Source organism: Humulus lupulus, chromosome 9, assembly GCF_963169125.1.
Source record: "Humulus lupulus chromosome 9, drHumLupu1.1, whole genome shotgun sequence".
Classification (NCBI taxonomy): Eukaryota; Viridiplantae; Streptophyta; class Magnoliopsida; order Rosales; family Cannabaceae; genus Humulus; species Humulus lupulus.
In genome coordinates this window covers 178,266,012-178,290,293 of record NC_084801.1, presented here as the reverse complement: position 1 = coordinate 178,290,293, position 24,282 = coordinate 178,266,012, and the positions used below count along the sequence as shown (strand labels likewise).

The 24,282-nt window shown below is 34.9% G+C and overlaps 1 long non-coding RNA gene across 1 annotated transcript in view; it reads right to left on the bottom strand.

Moving 5' to 3' along the window:
• Window positions 1-24,003, bottom strand: part of LOC133802543 (uncharacterized) — an 86,730-nt gene extending 62,727 nt beyond the window's left edge. The window contains exon 1 of the long non-coding RNA XR_009877380.1: window positions 23,929-24,003. This is a non-coding gene — a long non-coding RNA (uncharacterized LOC133802543). The remainder of the gene's footprint in view (window positions 1-23,928) is intronic.
• Between the last annotated feature and the right edge of the window lie 279 nt (window positions 24,004-24,282).

Below are 24,282 nucleotides of genomic sequence, written 5' to 3'. Positions count from 1 at the left end.
CCCGAGCCTCGTTGGCTTTCTTCAAGGCATCTTGGGCGTCCATAACCTCCTTGGTGAGAGTGGCTTGGTCCTCGCACAATTGTTCATTCAGCTTGGACAACTCCTTGTTCTCCTCGAGTAGCTTATCCTTATCAGCCTCAAAGACTTCCTTTGCCTGGGCGAGACGGGAATCGAAGTTTTTGCCCCGAGAAACCAACGCCTTAATACGGCACCAGCCGGCAGTTAGAGTTAGCAGCCCCTGAAAGACAAAGTGAAGTAAAATAAGGAAAAGAAATCAGACATAGAGGTTAAAGCAGCAGGAAATAACTTACACCATCTATCTTGTTCAGCCCTCTGTTGACAACTTGATCAGCCTCCATTGAAGCAGTTTCGGTGATGGCGGCCTGACTGCGTCTGTGCTTTGAAAGTTTGTATATCCTCTCTCTGGCTGACCCGACCACGACGCTAGGTAGGGAGCCTTCGGGCAAGTTGTCCAATGCCTCCTTGTCAGTGGCCTTAGAGGAAGGCTGTGGATTAGAAGGCGCAGGAGTCATCTGCTCGGTGGGGGGCGAAGGTGTTATGTTCTCCTGGGAAGGGGCGGTGGTTGGACCATCGCCTATTCGAGCCTTCTTCGAGGGGGTCTTGCTGCTTTCCCCTCGAGTCCTCTTGCTATCCTTCTTTGGGACAGAAGAGGCAGCGGCAGCCTCATAGTTCTCGAAGACATCCTCGGAGTCCAAACCTACATAAAAGGAAGCAACTCAAGCAATAAGACTAAATGGTCATACAGGGGACAAGGATAAAAGTAGAAGGATTACAAGTAAAGTACTCGGGCTACAACTACTGATCGTAGCATTATTTACTAAACTACCCAGTTCCTGGAAGAAATATGAGTTTAAAGAGGGAGCATTCCTAAAGCTTCCATCCCCATCAAATAGATGAGAGGGAATTGGCAGATGATTTAAAAGTGAGAATATTGTACCATTTACATCCGACGAATCGTCAGAAAGTTCGGTAGGCTCGGCAGCCTTTTGTTTTCCTTTGCCCTCGGGGACCGAGGTTTTCTCCGCTCAGTGGGGGGCGGCAGGTTCCCTGATCGTAACCCTAGTTGGCCTCCTCCATGGGGGAGATGCCTGGAGTTGCTGCTCGGGTTCCTGCTCGGGACCCACTTCGGCTTGAACACCGCCCGTCGAAGGTTCACTCGTTGCGGGTTGGGAACTCCAGAGGCCAACCAGCCTAAGGTTAGCCTCGGTAACCAAGTTTTTGACACTCTTATCATCATTTGGCATGCTAGCTAAGAGTGTTGCCCTTGACTCCATCCCTGGAGTAGGGATTGGGCGTAACCATGGGCCTGGAACACAGTGGAATGTCGAGATATTATGACAAGAAAACATTAAAGTGTAGAAGCTACTAGCGTATGAATTTTTACCTCCTCGAGCGAAGGCCAGGTTGTCTGCAGCTATGTCAGGCGTAAGGAAGTATTCGTGATGATATCTCCCCAAGTTAGAGATATGAGTAGTATCGGACAAAAAAGTGTGCCCGGTTTCTTAGTGGCAAAGATGAAAAAACCCTGTGCCATCTTGGTTGGGGTTGGACTTAAGGTCGAAAAGGAAATTGACCTCGTGTGGAGAAGGTACTGGCCATTTTTTGAGTTTGTAAAGGATATAGAGTGCGGCCAGCATTCTATACCCGTTTGGAGTAATTTGGAAAGGGGCAACTCCGAAGTAATTGGCCACCCCTTGAAAAAATGAGTGAAAAGGCAGGGTGGCACCTTCCTCGATATGAAACCTCGACTAGGCGCTGTAAGCTCCGCCTGGTAGGTTGGCCCGCTGGTCGATAGAAGGTTTGACTAAGGTCACCCCCGTCAGGTTGTATTTATTTAAATAGTTGACAATCTTCCGCATCGTCATCGAACTCTGGGGAACGACGTGCCACTCAACATTCGGCTGATCAGCATGTCGAGGGTGGGCACGCCTTTGGACATTGGTGTCAGGAGCAAATTCACCTCGACCACTGGTCGAGGGAGCATCAGCAGAAGGCTGGCCTGAGAAGTTAGGGGTTTTCGTTTTTCGAGCTTTTCTTATTGTTCGGGCCATTCTCTGGGATGGGACTAGAGGACGGTTTGAGCTAGGGCGAGAAAAAGGGATTTCTGGTATCAAAGTAGATGGGTTTTCTTCGCCTTCAAGTAGTTGAGTCAAGAGGTCGTCTTCAATGGGTCTTTCTCCTCCCCAAGGGTCTTGCATATAAATTGCAAACAAACAATGGAGGAGATAAGACACGTGGTCTGCAAAGTAGCGTGGGAGATTGGGATAACGTTGCTCGCATCTAAATAACTAGCAGCATCCTACCCCTACGCTAAGTTCGACGCTAGTGGTTTGAAAAACGGATCAAAAAGGAAGTAAACTGTTTTCTAAAAGAGAACTTTTTCGACTCCTGAAGGGCGGGAAATAACCCAGTTTTTTTTTGTCTAGTTTAAAGATTGAATTTTTACATCAATCTTACGCCCTAAGCCTATGATCCTTACTATCAAACTAAGTTCTAACTAACACAAAGTAGAAAGACGTCCTCTTACCAAGCATTGGAGGGTTTATACAAAAATCCTCATAAAACCCTACTCAAGAACACGGAAATCACAGAGCATAGTAACGGCATGCATGGTGTAATGAAAAGCTTAAAGAACAAAGTGATTACCTGGGTAAAGGTGGAGATTCAGAAGAAAGTAGAAATTTCGAGTCGGAAGACCTTCAGCTAGACGCCGGACTGGTTTCGAAGCTCTGTGTTCTGGGAGCAAAGTTCTTGAGGTTCTTGGCAAAGATGGTGAGTAAAAAATTATAAGGAAGAAAAAGAGGTTACTTATAGGGACCGAAGTATGGCAAAAAGGTAGTAATCATTACTTTCCATTTTCGAAACGTGTGGAAGTGTATAAGTCATCAAATTGTTTTCTTGAAAACTGAAAAGGCAGGATTAGACATAAGTATGTCACTGTTTTAAAAAACGCACGAGGATCCTGACAGATTTCGTGGGGATATGAACGGTTGTTTCCCTAAAGTTTCTTTATTGCTGGTCGCACTAAACAAACTTGGGGGGCAAGTGTTATCCAAAAATCAGACATGGATGACATGGCAGACATTAAATACACATGGCTGACATCTGGCAAAATTCATGCTCGACCATCAACCAGGAATATGTCTATTGGCGCAACGATCAATCACTACATACAACCAGTCTGGTCGTATACACGCTATACACGGAGGAAATCTTTGGTAGTTATGATTGAATCCGAAATTATCTCCTATGATTTCCTGAGTATCCGATTATTTAGGAAAGAATATCTGTAACAAATTAATGTAAATCTTCCTTCAGCTTATAAATAAAGAAAGAGAGCTCAAGGAGAGGGGACTTTTCTTTTGGCTAGCGAATTATCTGCGATTAGAGATATCACATTAGAGAGATTGTATTTTCTTCTTCAAAGGTTAGTGAAACTCATTGAACCCTAGTTCTTTGATCACTCCTTTGGATCCTACATCAATAACAATTCAAGTGGACGTAGGTCATTACCAAAATTTGGGACCGAACCACTATAAATTCTTGTGTCTTTTATTGCTTTCGTCATCACATTCATTTCAACATATCTGTCTACATTAAGCATATTTGACTCCGTGTCAGTTGACCAAAATCAGGGTCAACAGACATTATATTTTCGTGCAACTCAAGAATTGAAATTCAGGAAACTGAATCTTTAATGTCATTAATTGTTCTTTCTATCTTGAGCATGTTTTCTGTAACGCCCCAAACCCCAGGGACCGTTACGGTGTGCCTTGTAAACAATGCTAAACTCGCTAACCGAGTCATTTGGCCAAAATCGTGAACTAAGTATGATTAGCGGTTTAGGGATTAAAAACTTTGGTTAGGAGGTAACGTTTCACTAGAACGTTTAATATATACATTGGGATCCAGAAAATATAATTTCAAAGTCTATTACAGAAAATATTTACAACAGGCCGTTCTAAGCGGCAAAACAGGTTTCGACCCTAGTTCCACTTTAAACCTCGGCCGTGGTGGACGAGCAGCTGCATATGTAAACTTCATCACCTAAGATCTTCAACTCAAGGACGGTCCAACTTCCTCTTGCCTTTACCTGCACCATGTAGCACCCATGAGCCGAAGCCCAGCAAGAAAACACAATCTAACATGATATAATATCAACAGATAACATGACGTAATATCATCGGGTAACATGATATAATATCAACAGATAACATGACGTAATATCATCGGGTAACATGATATAATATCAACAGATAACATGATATAATATCAACAGTAATTGTAACAACCATTCAGGACCAACGGTCCAAAATAGGTAGGTGACAATAGCCAAAAGTCACAAAAGTGAGTACAGCTTCCTATAGCCATGTGACGATAGGGTCACCAGGGCTTAACTGATAGGCGGTTCCTTCATAAGCTTGATTAGGATAGGTGCATGGTGATTAGTCACCAACATAACCATCCTCTCGACTCTAGAGTCGTAACTAAGGACAGCGTCCCCCAGCCATGTGACAAACAGTCACCGGGGTCATATACCTTGGCTGAAATCATCTGGTCTTAGACCAGGCAAGCGCTTATAAGTTCTTCGACCCTAGGGTCGGTCTAGCATTAATGCCATAGAGCCATTCAATGCATGATTCTCGAATTTAGAGTCGGTCCCTGACTAGTCAGTGCCATACACAAGCAAGTCATGCCACCAAACATATACCACATGTTCAATATCCATAAACAAGGTATTCAGCATGCTTACTAAACAGATACCAGTACAAATAGGACCATGTACAACCACAGAGGCTCAAGCTCTGAACTACATCATACCCAGTATACAAAGCATGTCCTAATCACATGTTTCTCATGCATCATACGCAACATATCCAGCAATCCAACATGCATCAATAGCAGCCATGCATGTCACGCTTAATAACCAACCAACATGCATCAAGAATAGCCATGCATGTCATACTCAATAATCAACCAACATGCATCATAATAGCCATGCATGTCACATATACACAGGGTGCAGTTTTCTTACCTCAAAGTCGAGCTAGAACGACCCTTGAGAACGATCAACTTTTAGTCCTTTAGCGTTCACCTAGTCATAACCAAATATAAGGTATCATCAATAAAAATGATCAACACAAGTTCCCAAATCAATATCTAGCCTCCGGAACATCAATCCCCACTTAACCGGGTACTAGGTTTAACCCCGAGGCCTATGGTTTGAATCCCCAAGCTAAAAACATATTTTTGGTCAAAATGGCCTTAAGGGCCGCGGCCTTCCCCTGCTGCGCCGCGGCGCGCCCTCAAACAGAAAGGGCCCCCCCCTGCCAGACGCCAAGGGCCGCGGCGCTCAGCCCAGACCAGGCAAAAACCAGCATGCACCCCAGATTTCTCCCTTGTGTTTCCCCTTAGAACCAGCCCCTCAAACCTGTCTCAAATCATAACCTAACACCCAATTCAACCACCAAACATCCTCTACCACTTTCCCTCATCAAAACCCAAAGAAAACATCACCCAAACTTCTATTAATCCAAGCTTTCTACAAGAGATTCACAAGCTGAAAACCAAAGCTTAAAAACAGAGCACACCTGAATTCAATGACTAAAACTCACCTCAAACACGGTTTTGAATCCCCTTTAATGGTTGAAACAAGTTCCCTAGCTGCCACCTTTGATTTCCTAGCTCAAAACCTTAAGATGGCCTCAAGAACACCAAAGAAGAGATGGTGAGGGATGGTGTACGGGTTGAAGATGAAAACCCCTGTTTTGGCTCTGTTCTTTCTACAGCCCTCCTAAGTCATATATATCCAAACTCCAAATGACCAAATTGCCCTTAAGTCACTTAAAGTCTCTATAACCATTTCAAGGGTAGAATTGGAACTTTTCACTTATCCCGTTAATCATAATTAACGCTTCCCAATTCCCGCTATTCTCAATATTCCCAAATACCAATAAATCATACCCCATTACCCTTTAATTCCCAGTAATGATCTAATCATTAAATTCACCCCGAGACTCACCCCGAGCCCCGAACTTAAACCCGTTATGACTAGACCAAACACTTACATCTCATGATCGTCTCATGTCGATTAGCTCGAACCAATCCACCTTATAATGTGGCTAAATTAATTAATCACAACTGTGCACCCAAAATACACAATTACGCCCACAGTGTCCAAATTACCAAAATACCCTCACAATAAAAAATTCTCCCATATGCATGCATCCACCATCATATAATAATATAATTCACGTAAACATGCATATGATCATTAAATACTATAATATATCAATTATGGCCCTCCCGGCCTCCTAATCAAGCTTCTAAACCTCATTAGGAAATTTGGGGCATTACATTTTCGATCCGACACAAGTCTGAGCTGTCCCCACCAAAATCGTATATGTCGGATCAGCATCTTCTAAATAAAGCAAATTCTTCATCAATCAAGAATATCTTCAATTATTCTTGCCTTTATTAGGAGATTCTTTCTCAGCCTTTATGAGCACAAAAAAGGACTCTATAAATAGGGCTCTAAGGCTTTGAGAAAAAGTGAACTCTTAGATGCATAATTTGTGAGTGTGTTGTAATATTTGTGAGAGTTCCTTATTTGTATTCAAGATCATAGTATTCACGTGATCTTATAAAAATATGAGTGTTTAGATTTTGTGGTGAGTTTATACCACGTTCATGAGTGAATACACATTGTAATTTGAACATAACTTTTATAGTCTTTGGGAGAAGATATTTACAAGCCTTGCGTTGGGAGGATGCAAGCACTCACTGGCCATTGAAGGGAGTTCAAGTGGTTGAGCATTTCAATCAAGATCAGATAAGTCAATATTTTGTACTTGTGATTCTTTATTAATTGGTTTTATTCTCTGGGCGTGGCCTCAAGGAGTAGGTTATCCGAAAGGGTTTTTGAACCTTGTAAAAATTCGTTGTGTTCTTTATTGTTTTGCACTGTCTTTTTATTGTGTTCAGTTTTTATCGTGATAAGTTCAGATTCTGTCCCGACAGAACTGCAATCTATTTACACAGTTAATTACAATTTAGCACTTTAATTAATTCATATGGTATAATTAATTTGGTAATTACTAAAAACGGAATTTCAAAAACAATGATAATTATTAGTGAATTTAAATAATATATTGAATATAATGTATTTCAAATAAGGATATATATTTATATCTTACATTAGTATTTAACCAATTGATAGGTCTCGGATCCATGAAGAAATCTTGCATGTATCTCATTATATAATAACTGCATTTGGCATTCGATGGTTGTTTAGGACACTGCATATTTATATAGATGTGTAAAAGCTCTTCAATTTTTTAAATAATTGTAAAATACAATTTTAAAACTTATTATATATGATGATATATCTATATAGCTACTTGCCTCTATGGATTTCCATATAATACCACCTTCTCTTGGAATCCTATTTTTGAAGCATTGTAGTAGTAAAAAACCCTAAAAAATAAATAAGTTATCATCAAAACTACTAAATAAAATTTAATTTGATGGTTTTACAAAATTAATATATAATATTATTAACTTACATCGTAATAAAGTTTGTAACATCATTGTGTGGAGGTTTTCCAATTGGTTCGAGCCAGAAGCATGTATCATGCAATGGATCAGCTATTACTAGCCCCCAATGATAGCTATTGAATACATAAATAAATTATTTTTATTATTATTATTATTATATTTTATAGCAAAAATAGTCATTTAAATTAATCTAACCATATATTAATAGGGAGCAAGGAAAGTTGCATTGACTATGCTCATACTAATCGGTCTGCTATTAATTCTGCATTTTTTAGTATATTGGAACCCACCAAAGAAGCCCAAGTTGGATTAAAAAAAATGAAAATATTGTCCTCGATTTGACTTTTCCACCATTTGATGTAAGATCCTAAATATTATAATGTTACCAATTAAAATAATGTTATCAAAAGCATGATGTAAAAGTCATAAGAAAATTTTCTTACCTAATATAAAATGATATATATACAGGGAGCTTCAATTTTCACTGTTGTGCCGATATGAATTACATCCCCAGGTGCAATATAAAAATCTTCATCATGGCCCAAAATTTTGTGATCCATTTTAATACAAATGTTGTTTAAAGGATCGAGGAATTGAACACTTATCAATATAGCTTTTATGTTCTTGGGAGAGTTCTTAGGCATATCAAACTTAATTGGAGACTTTTGCACATTCTTTGAACTTGTTGTACCTTTTTTAGATGGCGTGTGTGAAGATGAGTGTTCATTTTTTTCCATATTGTTGACTGCCTAAAAACATTATTCATTAAACAATAATTACTTATAAGTAATAGAAAAAAAATTCTAAAAAGTTGAACTAAATAATGTTTTTATTACCTCATAATCGGCAAAAATGATTAAGTGTTTCGGCCATGGAACAAAACTTTCGATAGCATCTTTTACAAAGATTAAATCATCACGAACGCATATAGGGAGATGAGTTGTTTCATTAAAACATTCAAGTACGTGTACTCGTACATTGTCTTTTGCCAATTTTCTTCCATGTACTTCTGTGCAAGCTACAATTTTACCAATAGCAACCACATCACCAACTTCAAATTTTAATCTATACTTTTTGTCCTACAAAAAAAAATCAAATAAATATAAAAATCATAGTACTATTATTATTATAAATTTAAAAATTATTAAAACCATTGATGGTGGCGTCGTCGATTGTTGTGCTGGATTTGAATCAATTTGTTGACTTGTCTCTTTATTTGAAGATTATTGCAAATCGCGTTCTTCCAAGAATTTTCTTTGTAATAATTCAAACCGCTTGTCCATTTTTTCTTGAATATATTTTTCAATAACGTCATCTTTTTTCACTAGTAAAATCTTTAATGATTTTTTCTAATTTCTCAAAGTGTCAGTCTTCATGCTCTTTAGATTTAGATGATAACTCGGTTGATAACTTTTTTGTAAGGACAGGTCCAAAACCTCTTAACCAGCCATATTTATCTTCACCTAAAACTTGTCTATAAATAGCAGCTTTGTTCACCATTATTAATGTTCCATCTTCAAGTTGATTAAGTTGATCATGTCGTAACTCAATCATCTCTTTCTATAAAGATAAAAGAACTATGTTATATGTTTAGATCAAATGTAAATAGTCGAGAAAATATTGGTAACTTATAGGAAATATGATTGCTCTGCTTCTTTGTGGATCCATTTGTTATTTTTTGTCAGGTGGGTTTTTTTAAAAATGTTTCAATCTCTCCAGCTTTAAAAGAACCTGGTTGTCCTTCATCTATATCCATTGTATGTTTTGATTTCTGTAATAATTATTGGAAAAAAATTAAACTTATGTATAGTAAATTAATATTGGCAACACTGAAAAATATTTATCTCCTCGTGTAAGTATTGAGTAAATGATTTACTTCCACCTGCATACATATAAGACACTTTCGATCTATTTTGTGAGCCTGCCATAGACTTTTTCTGCAAAAAAAAAATTAACATTAATATTTTCTTCAAAAAAATATATTTATGAACTAGATAGACATTATGATACCTTCCATTCATCATTGGAGAAATAGTTGGTGCACCTCAATTTCCAATTCGAATCTCTTATACTATTTAATATCACACCTATAAACTAAAATTAGAATGATACCAAGATTAGGAGTTCGGCTCATGAACTAAATATACAATACAACACACTACAACAAAAACCAGTTTTAGGGGCGACAATATCAGGGGCGACATCATGTCACCACTAAAAGTGGCAATATTAGGGGCGACAAGTTGGCAGTCGCCCCTAATATTCATACACATCGCCCCTGATATATATCATTTTTGGTAAGAAATTTTTTGACACATGTTCTAATATTAGGGGCGACACGTGTCGCCCCTAATACTGTTAATATAACCTAACCCCAGCTGTGCCTCTTCTCCTTCCCTCATTTCTCTCTGAAATTTTTCAGCCGCCTCTTCCCTCCTTTTCCCCTCCTTCACTCACCATCATCATCCTTGCCTCCCAACCCCACCGAACCACCATCATTCTTCTCCCAACCCCAAGTCGAACCACCATCAGCGACCCAACCCCAAGACCCAAGACCTCTCTGACGCAACCCCAAGACCCAGGCCAAACCTCCGGCTTAGACTCCTTCTCGGCTCCCTCGTGGCTGAGACTCCCTCTTGGCTCTTTCTCCAGATGGCTGGCCGCAACATAGGTAATCTCTTGGCTTCTATATATTTTTTATATGCATGTATATATAATATATGTAGTTGTTTATATAATATATATATGTAGTTGTTTATATATAATATATACATTAGCCGTTCATAATATGATTTTTAATTGTCTTAATAATAAATTTTAATTGTCTTGATAATAGATTTTAATAATAATATGTATCACCAAAGGCTCTCGGCTTGTAATTTTTTGGGTTGATTTTGTGTAGAAATTGAAGGAGTATCGAAAGAGTATCTCTTATAAAATATATAAATATGCCTCTGCTTATATATATATATATATAATATATAAATATGTCCCTGTTTTTGCGTAATTGAATTTCCATGCTCAATATTTGTTATAAATAAATGGGATAGCTTTATGTTTGTTGTTTATGCCTATACTACTAGATATATATATAGGCAGGAGAAGAGTGAGAAGAGAAGAGTCAAACACACAAAAAAAAAAAAGAGAAAGTGCAGTGGGCAGTGTGCAGCACTCATTTGTGTTGCAGGCTAAAATTGCATGATTGTTTATGCAATTTAAGGCTTTTATTAATCTGTAATACCTTGATACTTCTGCAGACTTAGGAGCCCTGGGAAACTATCCTGGTTCTCCTTTTCTTCCATCCGATTCTGACATCTTATTAGACTCTCCAGAGCCAGAGGATATAGGTATGTTCTATAGCTTATGTTGTCTCATGCTTCTAAATTTGCACATTAGTGCTTTTGTCATCAGTAAAGGGAAAACATGCTGACTATGAAGTACTAAATTTAGTATTGGCCCTGCCATGCAGAGTAGAATTACAGTTCCTTTTTCGTTTTTTTGCGCTTGTTTTAACATAAATAACATCCATGTTTTTTTACCCAAGAAAAACGAAACAGACAAAATGTTACAACTAAAGTTTAAATTTGGTTTTTCCAGCAGTGATTTTTTTTTTTAATTCAGATATGCTTTCCATTATCGAATTTGAATGTTTCTACATCATTTCAGCTTTGTTGTTGTTGGTCATTATCTAATTAATTCTTTCTTTATGACAGTTAAAAATAGAACAATCTTAAGTTGATTTAATTTTGTTTAAATTTAATTTTTTGGGTTGATTTTATGTAGAAATTGAAGGAGTATCTCTTGGAAATTTGGTCATTAGAGTATTTATAATTTTGTGGCATCAAGGTATTTATTTTTCAATTATGTTATTATTTTAACTAATATGTGAATGTGTGTACAAAATAAGATGTGTTCAGTGATATATTTATATATGTGTATAAAATTGTAGCATGTGTTAGTATTTAAATTTGATTAATAATATGTATATTGTGAATGTTCTGAGAATTTTATGAGTGTTTTTTGTAGGGTTTTAAATTTTTGGGATATGTTATAATAGAGATGTTATGTTGCCCAAATTTTGGTAGAGTTAGAGGACTAAATAAATAATAATATAATAAATAAAACATTGAATACTTAGAATTAACAAAAAATATTAAAGAATAAATTAAAACATTAGATAAATAATTTTATTTAATATTAACAATTAAATAATTTTAAAACAAAGTGAAAAATTATAATTTAATATTAACAAATTTAGTAATTTAAAAATAAATTAAATAATTAGATATATAATTTAAAAATAAATTAAAAGTTTGATAAATAATTTCAAAATAAATTACAAAATTTTAATTTAATTTAATATTAACAAATTTAGTAATTAAAAAATAAATTAAAAAATTAGATAAATAATTTCAAAATAAATTAAAAATTTAGATAAATGAATTAAAAAATTATAATTTTATTTAATATTAACAAATTTAGTAATTTAAAAATAAATTAAATAATTAGATAAATAATTTCAAAATAAATTAAAAGTTAGATAAATAATTTCAAAATAAATCACAAAATTATAATTTAATTTAATATTAACAAATTTAGTAATTTAAAAATAAATTAAAAGTTAGATAAATAATTTCAAAATAAATTACAAAATTTTAATTTAATTTAATATTAACAAATTTAGTAATTAAAAAATTAGATAAATAATTTCAAAATAAATTAAAATTTTAGATAAATGAATTAAAAAATTATAATTTTATTTAATATTAACAAATTTAGTAATTTAAAAATAAATTAAATAATTAGATAAATAATTTCAAAATAAATTAAAAGTTAGATAAATAATTTCAAAATAAATCACAAAATTATAATTTAATTTAATATTAACAAATTTAGTAAGTTAAAAATAAATTAAAAGTTAGATAAATAATTTCAAAATAAATTACAAAATTTTAATTTAATTTAATATTAACAAATTTAGTAATTAAAAAATTAGATAAATAATTTCAAAATAAATTAAAAATTTAGATAAATGAATTAAAAAATTATAATTTTATTTAATATTAACAAATTTAGTAATTTAAAAATAAATTAAATAATTAGATAAATAATTTCAAAATAAATTAAAAGTTAGATAAATTATTGTCATAAGATTTTATAAGACATCATAAAACATCTAGTGTTAAAAAATATTTCTTTTTTTTGTTGCTTTTCTTTGGTGATAAAATTTGATCATCAAAGATTGGATAGAAGTTTTATATATTATCACTTAGTGATAATGTTTTCTTAATTATTTTCAATCACGAAAAGCCTTAGACCCGTTCGGTGAAGCTGAGTTAGTAAGAACTCTTAAATATGCTTCTCTGAATTATCCAGGACGGTATGTGTCCGCATGGATAGTTTGGATTTGTTGTGTACCTATAATTTGATCTAGTACTCATTTTATTATTTCGCTAATAGAGATTTCAATATGTGTCTCCTTATTTGTTCTTGTAAGTGGGCAAGCTTAATTTTAGTCTGCCCACTTATGAGAACTATAGGGAGGTGCTGCCAAATTTTTTACATAAACGAAACAATTTTAAGAGTGTAGATTAAATTATATGTATACTACAAATCTGAATGGGATAGGTTCTTTACCCTTATAGAAGTGGAGTGAAAAGGTGGATTAGGGCACACACACACATAGTCAATAATTTTTAATTATTGTTTATTCTTGTATCGTAGATGCCGATCGATAAGAGTTGGACGACATTAAGGAATCGTAACTATGATGCTTATTGGAATGGTCTCCAAGCCTTCTTGAGAATGGAAAAAGAACACGTAGACTGCGACGAGAGAATTTTATGCCCGTGTGTGGGGTGCCTGAATGTTAAACTACAAACTATAGATACAGTGGAGGCCCATGTCTTTGATAAGGGTTTTCAACAGAATTATCAAAAGTGGGTTTACCACGGTGAGGTGGAAGCTAGTGTCACCAATGAGGTAGTTGAGGAGAATGAAGATGTAGACGAGATGGTTGACGTCGTTGATGATTTCCTCTTACCGACAAATGCAGAGGAAGCAGATGGTGTATCTGGCAGTCGAATGGGACAGTATTATGACGAGTTGTTCGACGAGATTGAAGCTGAGTTGTATCCGAGTTGTGATTGGATATCATCCTTAAAATTTTTGGTGAAGTTGATGCATTTGAAAGTTAGGGAGAAGTGGCCAAATAACTCTTTCGATGAATTGTTGAAGTTACTAAAATTTGCATTTCCGAAAGATAATAAAATTCCCCCAACACACTACGAGGCGAAAAAAAATCTGAGTAAGTTAGGGTTGGGATATCAATCAATCCATGTGTGTAAATATGATTGTTCCTTATTTTATAATGAGCATGCAAGCAAAGATTCATGTCATGTGTGTCGGAGTAGCCGATGGGTCAATGAAAAGAAGAAGGAGAAAAAGGTTCCACACAAGGTGATGCGTTACTTTCCGTTGACTCCCAGATTAAAGCGAATGTACAATTCAAGACATACAGCTAATGACATGTTATGGCATCATACTAGGATATCAATAGAAGATGGGGTGATGCGTCATCCGGTTGACGGGTCTGCATGGAAAGACTTTGACGCCACCCATCCTGATTTTGCAAAAGATCCTAGAAATGTTCGTCTAGGCTTGGCTGCTGATGGGTTTAATCCTTTTGGAAACATGAGCTTATCATACAACATGTGGCCTATGATTTTGACGAACTACAATCTCTCCCCTTGGCTATGCATGAAGGAAGAGTATTTTATGCTAACTCTGCTTATTCCTGGGCCAAAATCACCGGGTAAAGACATGGATGTATTTCTAAGACCCTTGGTGGATGAGTTAAAACAATTGTGGATTAACGGGGTTGACACAAGAGATGGCACAAAGAATGAATTGTTCAAGATGCGTGCAGCCCTTCTGTGGACAATTAATGATTTCCCTGCTCGTAGTAGCTTGTTTGGTTGGAGCGGGCAAGGGTATAAAGCATGTCCAACGTGCAATGAAGACACCACTTCCATTCGAGTGATTGGTAAGACATCGTATGTCGGTCATAGGCGATTCTTAAGGAGTAATCATAAGTACAGAAGGGACAAAGAATTTGATGGCAAAGTTGAGAAAAGAAATCCTCCACAACAGTTTACTTGTCAACAAGTTTTAGATCAAGGCAATGCTTTATCGCTTCAAGTGTCTGGTAAACATGACAGATTTGGGGGGGTGAAGCGCAAGCGTGGTGCAGGGGAAAGTAATTGGAGGAAAAAAAGTATTTTCTATGAACTTGATTACTGGAGTTCAAATCAGTTAAAACACAACCTAGATGTGATGCATGTTGAGAAGAATGTGCGCAACAGTCTCCTTGGGACTTTGTTAGATAATGATAAATCTAAGGACACCACTAACGCAAGACATGATTTAAAGAATATGGGGGTTAGGAAATCGTTGTGGACTTACGAGGATGCCAATAAAAGGTTAATGAAACCGCATGCTCCATACGTGTTCACTTTTGAATAGAAGCGAGATTTTTGTCAATTTTTGAAAGGAGTGAAGTTGTCTGATGGTTTTTGTTCTAATCTAAAGAAAAAAGTCACAAACAATGACTCAAACATTGTTGGATTGAAGTCCCATGATTGTCATGTGATAATGCAACGATTACTTGCAGTAGGTGTTCGCAAGTTTTTACCAGAATCTATATCCACTACCATCACTGAATTGTGTAATTTCTTCAAACAATTGTGCTCTAGGAAACTGAACGTTTCTGATATGGAGAAAGCTAAGGATGACTTTATTGTTATTTTATGCAAGATGGAGTTGATTTTCCCTCCAGCATTCTTTGACATAATGATCCATCTGGTTTTGCACTTGCCTGATGAAGCAATATTGGGAGGACCTGTATTTATGAGGTGGATGTATCCTTTTGAAAGATACATGAAAAAAATAAAAAACTATGTCAGGAATAAAGTTCGTCCTGAAGGATCTATAGCAGAAGGATATGTTGCAGATGAGGCTTTGACATTTTGTTCAATGTATTTCAAAGGTGTGGGAACAAAATTTAATCAGCCTGATCGTAATGAAGATGCGCTGTATGTGAATCGACACCTCACAGTGTTTGGATCTCAATGTCGTCCTCTTAGTAAGGGAATTCCCGTGCCCTCGATGAAAATACTCAGAATAAAGCTGAGTTGTTCATATTGGATAATTCTCCAGAAACTGAAGTGTATTTAGAGTAAGTACAAAATTAATATTTATTTTATCATTTGTTCAATCTACTCCTTAATTAACAATATTGACATTGTTAATTAATTAACAGGGAACACCTAACTGAGGTGCAACAAAGAGATCTGGCTTCCAATCATAAATTGATACATAAGAAAGAGTTTCGTTCATGGTTTCATAAGAAGGTAACTTCTACTTAGCAAATTGCATACTACAAATTACATTCTCATTCTAATATATTTCTTTATTATTAGATATATGACTTGCACCAGCTTGGGTCATTAGAGCATGCTGATGAATTACTAGCTTTAGCATCTGGGTCAGATCTATTGGCTTACTCCTACCAAGCATGTATAGTGAACAGAGTTCGATTTGTTTCATACAATCGAGATCAGAATCGAATGACACAAAATAGTGGAGTGTGTGTTGCTGGAATAGAAGGTTTTAACTATTACGGGCAACTTGAAGAAATACTCCATCTGTCTTTTAGTGGTTATTATTCGGTGGTATTATTTCGATGTAAATGGTTCAATACAGATTCGAAATAAAAGAAAACCATCACTGTAAATAATATTACTAGTATCAACATCAGCGGTGAATGGTATAAAGATGAACCGTTCATACTAGCTAGTCAAGCAAAACAGGTATTCTACATCGATGATCTCGTTAGAGGACGAGATTGGAAAGTTGTCCAAGAAGTGAATCATCGGCAAGTTTGGGACTTTCCAGATGCTTCAGATATGATTGCTGATGTTGATGTTGTACATGACACCAACTCATCGAATTTTGTTTTGACTGTGGATCTCGGAGAGTTGGTTGTTCAGCAATCTGATGTACCAGCGACTCAAGTCAACACAGCCCATCGACCTTCTTTAGTTGTTCAAGAAGATGATGGATTTATTAATGACAATAAAGATGATATGGCAGACAGTGTAGAAGAAGCAGAAGATGAGGATGAATTAATTGTCGACCTTAGTGATGATAATACAGATGATGTGTGCCCGATAGATGTTGATGTAATTAGTGAGGATAGTGACTATTCTACTTAGTTTTGTATCTAGTGTTAAATGTATTATACATATTGAGAAATAAAAAGTTTGTTTCCAAATAGCATGTTTCATATTATCTAATCAATTGAAATAATACTCAATAAATTAATTATAAATAATAATTAAATATTAAAATAGATAGGTTAAATTATTGTCGTGTTAGTAGATGTCAGCAGATGTGGCTAGAGCTCACAGTGGAGACGCTGGCGGTGATCCTCCACCGGATCCTACTAGGATCCCGACTACATGCGAGTCAGGTAATTTTTTTGTTATTTTATTTACTCACATGTGTTTATCATGTATATACTAATATTCTATGTACTATTAATAAAAAAAATACAGGAATCCCAACTAAGAAAAAGGGTCATGGCGCAGTTATTAGAAAAGATCTAGATGAGAGGCGGCGTAAAAATGGAAAACCACTGGAAGTAACGTTTTGCCCGCGAGCGTACAAGGTTGTTGGGGGCGAGCACGCTGCTTTTGTCCACCTCGTGGGAACCCAAATTAAAATGAAAGTTCCCGGATATTACGATTCATGGGAATTAGTGCCTAAAAAAAACAAGGATCAGGTCCTTGGCATAATTCAGGTAAAAATAGTATTAAATATATTTTTTAAAAATTTGTCTTTAATATAGCACATATATTATTAATATGTTTAATTTTCAATTTAGTATTATTATCAAATAGCGGGCCGCGAGGATTTCTTAAAGTGTTTAGATGGTATCGATCGAGAGATGAAAGACCGATACCGTAATAGGAAAACACTAAGACACGAACACTTTGAGAAACACTACAATGGACCAGAGGATTGGTATAAGGTTCTAAACAACCCAACCAATGATGTTAACAAGGAGGAGTGGAAGCAGATCTGTCAGTTATTTACAAGTCCACAATTTATTGCGCGCTCCGTAAAGAATAAGGCAAATCGGAAGAAACAAAAGTATTCTACAACGCAGAGTACAAAATCGCTGGCAGCCATCCGTTTTGAAAAAGTAAGTAAAAGATAAAATATTATCAAAATTATGTTCTTTTAAATTATATGTTCTCTAACATTTGGGTTATATTTTTTAGACGAACCCGGACCTTATTGAGTCATGGAAGGATTATCATTGGAAGAAAGTAACAAATGATTTCGTGAACGATTATGCTCGCCAAGATTATGTAAGTTTGAATTATATTTTTTAATATTAATAGAGTAATATTTAATGTTAGTGTCTAACATTTTTTGAAAACAAGAAAAACTGAAGGCTGATTTTGAGTTACAAACTCAGCAAACATCCACTGATGCTTCTAATAATGATCGTCCAACATCAGTTGATCAGGTGGAGGTGCTACAAAAAATATTAGGCCAAAGGCGTGGACATGAGTGAGGAGTGGGCCAAATTGAAGGGGTCGGGGTCGAGGTCGAGGTCGGGGTCGGGGTCATCATCTGCCCAACACTCTCACTTCAGCGAGTCTCAAGTTCCTCCTCATCATTCAAGAGAATATATAGAAAAATTAGAGAATAATCTACAGAAATTGACTGATCATGTTAATTTCTTATCTCAATTTTTTGTACCTTCATTTCGTCCACCAAACGTTCAGATGCCGCCTGTGCCTGATAGTGACAATATTTCTAGGGCTTCGTCTTCTCAACCTCCAGCTCCAACTCATCCTTCCATGTACGGGGCAGCGCTGTCTCAACATATGGTACCTCCATATATGTACAGAGCAACACCTTATCCGTGGCCGATTCCACCGTCCTCCCAGTCGTCGTATCCCTACATGTATAGAGCTGGATCGTCCACATTACCGCCCCAATATCCTTGGCCGATGCCGCCATCGCAGCAATCACAACCACAACCACTGCAACAACCACAACAAGAAGACAATAGGGAGGAGGACAAGACAGTTGATTTAGGAGACTAGGTTTATTTTATTATTAATTATTGTTAAATTTTATGAATAATATGAATATTTGTTATCTTAATGTATTATGAATATGTACAATTTTTATTTTAATAAACTAATTTGAATATTTAATATAATATTTTTATTTTTAATATATTTGTTTTCAATTATTTAAATTTTAAATAATAATTTTGAGAAATAATTAATTAAAATTGTATTTAATTAGTTAGTTTTATTATTTTTTTATAAATAAAATAGTATTAGGGGCGACACTGTCGCCCCTGATAATATGCCACGTGTAAACATTTGGGGCGACATTTCAAGTTTTAGGGGCGACCCTTCGAGTCGTCCCTAATGTTCTCTTTAGGGACATTTTTTCACGGGCGACTCATCAGGGGCGACTTTTCGGGATATTAGGGGCGACATGTGTCGCCCCTAAAACTCATTTTTGTTGTAGTGACATCTCTAAAAATACAAAAAGTTTAATCACGCATTATTATTAGGCTTATTGATTTAACGATGCAGAGCTAACCATTAATTACAGGATTTATTAAAAGGTCATTTTTGCAAAATAATTGTCACTACAATTTTCCCTTTATACAAAATCTACTCATAAAAAGATAGTATGCTGCTTATAAAATAGAATTAAAATTATCAGCTTCAACATGAATACAAAATGATTACTGTTTGGCATGTAGATCCCAATATGGTTTTGGTGATACAACACATGCACAACATTATGCTGAAGTTAAAGACTAATTTCCTCAAATTACAAAACTCAGGTTTCGTACCTCAAGAACATCAAATGCTAATTTTAGTTCCACTTTCTCCGTCGTACATTCAACGGCAAAACCTCCGATTGCACCGTGTCTGTTACACAATCAACCCAGAAAAAATAATGAGACTCGGTTTTCTTTTAAGAGAAGAGAGTTAAAAATGGCAATTCAACTTCCTGAGGGGACCTTTCCGCTTCGGTACCTTGGCGTTCCTATGAGACCAACCAAATGGAAACATGAGGACTGTGAGATTATTGTGCATAAAATCAGGTTGAAGTTGTTAACTTGGTCTAGTAGGCATTTGTCCTATGCAGGCCGATTACTCCTTATTCATTCTGTTCTGTTTGGCCTCAGAATTTACTGGATGAGTGTGTTCATTTTGCCTCAGAGTATTGTCAAGGAGGTTGAGAAATTATGCAGAGTGTTTCTGTGGGGAGCTTCAGGGAATCGCAGTAAACTTCATCTAGCTTCTTTGCATCAGGTTTGCCTCCCCAAGGCTTATGGAGGGCTCGGGTTCAGGGATGGGGCTAGCTGGAACAGAGCTCTTTTAGCCAAATACATTTGGGCTATTTCAGAAAAACAGGACCTCCTTTGGGTCAAATGGATCAAGGTTATATATCTGAAGGGAGTTAATTTTTTGACTTATGTTCTGAAACAGGACAGCAGCTGGTATTGGCGGAAACTTTGCCACTTAAGAAGTAAGTTCAGCGAGAGAGAGGTGCTTGCAGCTGGAATCTCAGGAAAGTTCAAGCCTTCCAAATTATATAACAGTATAATAAATCAGCAGCTCGTGGAGTATAAGAATGTAGTTTGGGGTAGAACAATCCTTCCTAAGCACAGGATCTTGCTTTGGCAGGTGGTCAATTCTTACCTTATGACTAGAGACAATTTAGCTAGATTCAATATTCAGTTGAATAGCTTAACTTGTCCAGTTTGTGAAGACCATTTGGAGAGTCACAATCATCTCTTTTTTGATTGCTGCTTTTCTAAGAGGATCCTGTCTTTCATTTTTGCTTGGCTTGGGTTTCAAGCTTAGTCTAGTCACTATAATGGTTGGATAGTTCGGCTCAATACTGGGCAGAGTGGCTTCATGGACTCTATTCTGAACATGGTTTTAGCTGCTGTGATTTATATCATCTGGCGGAATAGAAATAGGTGTATTTTTTATGGTTATTCTTTGACAACTAGTTGTATAGCAAAGGAAGTTATTACCTTAGTTAAGTATAGGTTATACATTGTTCATAACAGAAAGATTTCTCCTCAACATATGTTGTTTATAAAGAAACTTCAATGTAACTAGTGTATTTTTTGGGGCTGTTTGTAGCCGTGTTCTGGGTTGTATTGGTTGGGTGTCTTGCCCTTGGCTGTAATGGTTTGTTTGTTCAATGGAGATTTTTCCTTCTTGATAAAAAAAATAAATAAAATGGCAAAGAGAGAAGAGAATTTTGAAAATAGTACTAACCCAGATTTTGTACCTCAGTAACTTCAATAGCTTAGTTCAGGTGGAATGTCATTATGCATCGTTTGTTTGATGGAGAACCAAAGCTTTTTTAAAAAAAAAAAAAGAGAGTGAGTAATGTTTGTGTTTCAGACTAAGAAAAGGAGAGGTATCAAAGAGAAGAAAATGAGAGGTTTTTGTTTGAAACAATGGGTGGGAAGGTGACCAGTTGTCAAAGTCCATCAATTGCACTATTAAACTTAAGTCATACCCCTACTAAAGTAGCCTGTAACTACAAAAAACTGTCAGATGAGCAGCTTTTTTTGCAGAATACTCCCCAGCTGTTGGATCATTAATCCAACTTTCAATGACCCATATTAATCCAAATTTCTTGAGCTTCCACCGTTGGATCATTACAATTCAAATCAACGGCTCAGATCAAAAGGTGGAATGTCTTCCGCCTTCGTACCAAGCAGGACGGAATCAAAGTCCATTATTTAAACTATCATACCAATATATATATATATTTATATATATGATTTATGGCTTTATCGCATACGAAATGAGCACATCCTTGGTCGAGAGACTAGAGAGATTTTTTTTGTAGTCAATAAAAATGATAGGTGAATCGTACAAAAATTCAAGTAGTACTATTAAAGAGCCAAGTTTAGTTATTGCTGTTTTTCTCTTATTGTTTTCATTTTATTGAATAGTATCGAATCAGAATTTTACAGTCAAGCGTGATTGGATAACACAAAGATAGGTAACCTCATAAAAAGTCTTCATCTTATTATATCCTTAAAATTTTGTGCAGAATATTATAGTTTCAATATAAAATTATTTAACACTGTTCCTAGTGTAATATTGTCAATTTAAATTACTTTTTGTGCTATCAAAAAAGTTGGCCTATTTGATAAAAATGTCATTTGAACATGATTTCAATGGTATTTTTGGACTTATTAATCACCTAAAAAAATATTACAAGCAAAATTAACTCTTATTTAATAAAGGAAAAGCTCATAAAATTACATCAAGCTAGACTACGAGTTAATGTTCAATTTTCATTTATATTTTACTGTAATATTGTGCCGGAAAAAATTATCTATATCAGCGCTTTTGACATACCAACAGGGGTGGACCCAACTAAGGACAAGATGAGTATATAGACCCGAGTAAAAAAAATGAAGGGTTTGAATTTTTTATAAAACAAAAAAAAGAGCAATTTGTAGACCATTAGACACAACTAATATTCGAACAGAAAAAGAGCCTACTTAACCATCCATCCAATAACATTGTTTGTTATGATTAGTTATAATTAATGTATATATGGATTGCACATTGTTTTTTAGAGTTAATTAAATTTCTTCTATTTCTCATCTATATAATCACCCCATTCGATTTTATCTAAATAAAAATACTTCTTTGAGACTTATATAGTTTCATAAATATCATTTTTAACTTTTCAGTTAATTTTAAATTCATAAAATAATATAAAAAATTAATAATAGAAGAAATATTCACAGTTAATCACTTCAAAAAATGTGTTTTTTTATTTATTTGATATTTTTATCAAATTATATAATTTTATTGATATATGTAATTACAATTTATATATTTATGCATATTAATAAATTATATATAAAAATTTGTGCTATATTTATTTGATATTTGTAATTATATGTATGGAATGGATATGATACAAATTATATAAATGTAGAAACTCAAAAATTAACTTATTATGCTAAGATTGTATGACATTGTGTACATTTTTAAGTAATGATTGTGATTTATTTATAGTTAATATTCACAAAAAATAATCTTCATCGAAAAATAAAATTGTGCCACATCTAGAACGAATTCCTTGCTCCACCACTGCATACCAGCAAAGATTTTTATACTCAATTTAACTTATAATCTTAGAAAAATGTTTTTGGTTCCAAACGTAAAATTATTAGTCATGTAACTTAATTGGTGTATAATGCGCTATGTAGTCTGTGCTAATTCTTCTCTCGGGTTTATCAACATGTTTAAAAAAAACGATTTTTTCTTAAATACACAATGTTTTTGTTTTTTCTTTACTTTTTTACGATTCTTATTTTTTTTTTCAAAATACACACTCAAGTTTTCAAAAATACAATTTTCAAAGTTTCATAATTACGAAAATACAGTTTTTAGGAAAAATAACTCACGCAACCAACAAAAAAAATTAAAAAATAACAAAAATTATATATATATCATAACAACTAAACATCAACAAAAAAAACATAAATATACAACGTGAAAACAACACAAAAAAAATAAAATAAAAAAGACGAAAAAGTAAAAATGTAAAAATTTCTCCAAAACCGTAAAATTGAAGAAAAGAAATGTTTAATCGTAAAAATATAATTTTTTAACGAAAATTAGTATTTTAAGTAAAAATCTATTAAAAAAATGAAAAATAATTCATGCTATACATATTTTATATATTATTTTTTTAAAAAGAAAAAAGTCATTATTCAAAGTGTAATTATTGTGTAAGGAATCAATCGCAAGGGTGTCATATTAAGACAGTTAACATTGTCATACAAATCTTAAGTAAAAGAGTTATGTAAATAATTAATACATATTGCCACTATATAATAATCGAAACAATATACTGAAGATCCAAGTGAATCCACTGCGAACTCACTCTCAACCTTATAACATGATCAATAAATAAATAAATTCCCAAACAATTATTAATACGCACGTGATGATATCGAACATCTTGATCAGCCTCCTCTTCCTCCTCCCCCACCACCACCGCCGCCGCCACCACAAGCACTTCCACCACCCCAGGACCAGCCAGAGTTTGATGTAGTAGTGGCTGCAGCAGCACCTGTCATAATAGAAATATCATGATGACGACGACCACCACCAGTAGTAGCACCGGAATGATTATTCCGTTTCTTCTGCCCTTGGCTCCATGTGCAACCCATGCCAAAAAAACTAGTACGTACTCTCTTAATATATATGACTTGTAGTCTTTAGTACTTTATATATATATCGCACTCTTCTTAATCTTAATATACATATAGCTTTTCCAATGTGTTGATAACAGTTACACAATATATGTATATATACTAAGAACTATTTCTTTTGATCTTAATTTTCTTCGAAACTTCTCCAGACATATACTATACATTATATACATGTTTTCGTTTGGGAGTGTAGAAAACTAAATAGCGTGAGCGTATGTAAATACTAGATTCTCTTTTTTCACCGTTTGAAAGTTGACTATTACTCTAATCAAGAATACTAATTATTATTTGGCCCACACGTATATGAATATTATTAATAGTAC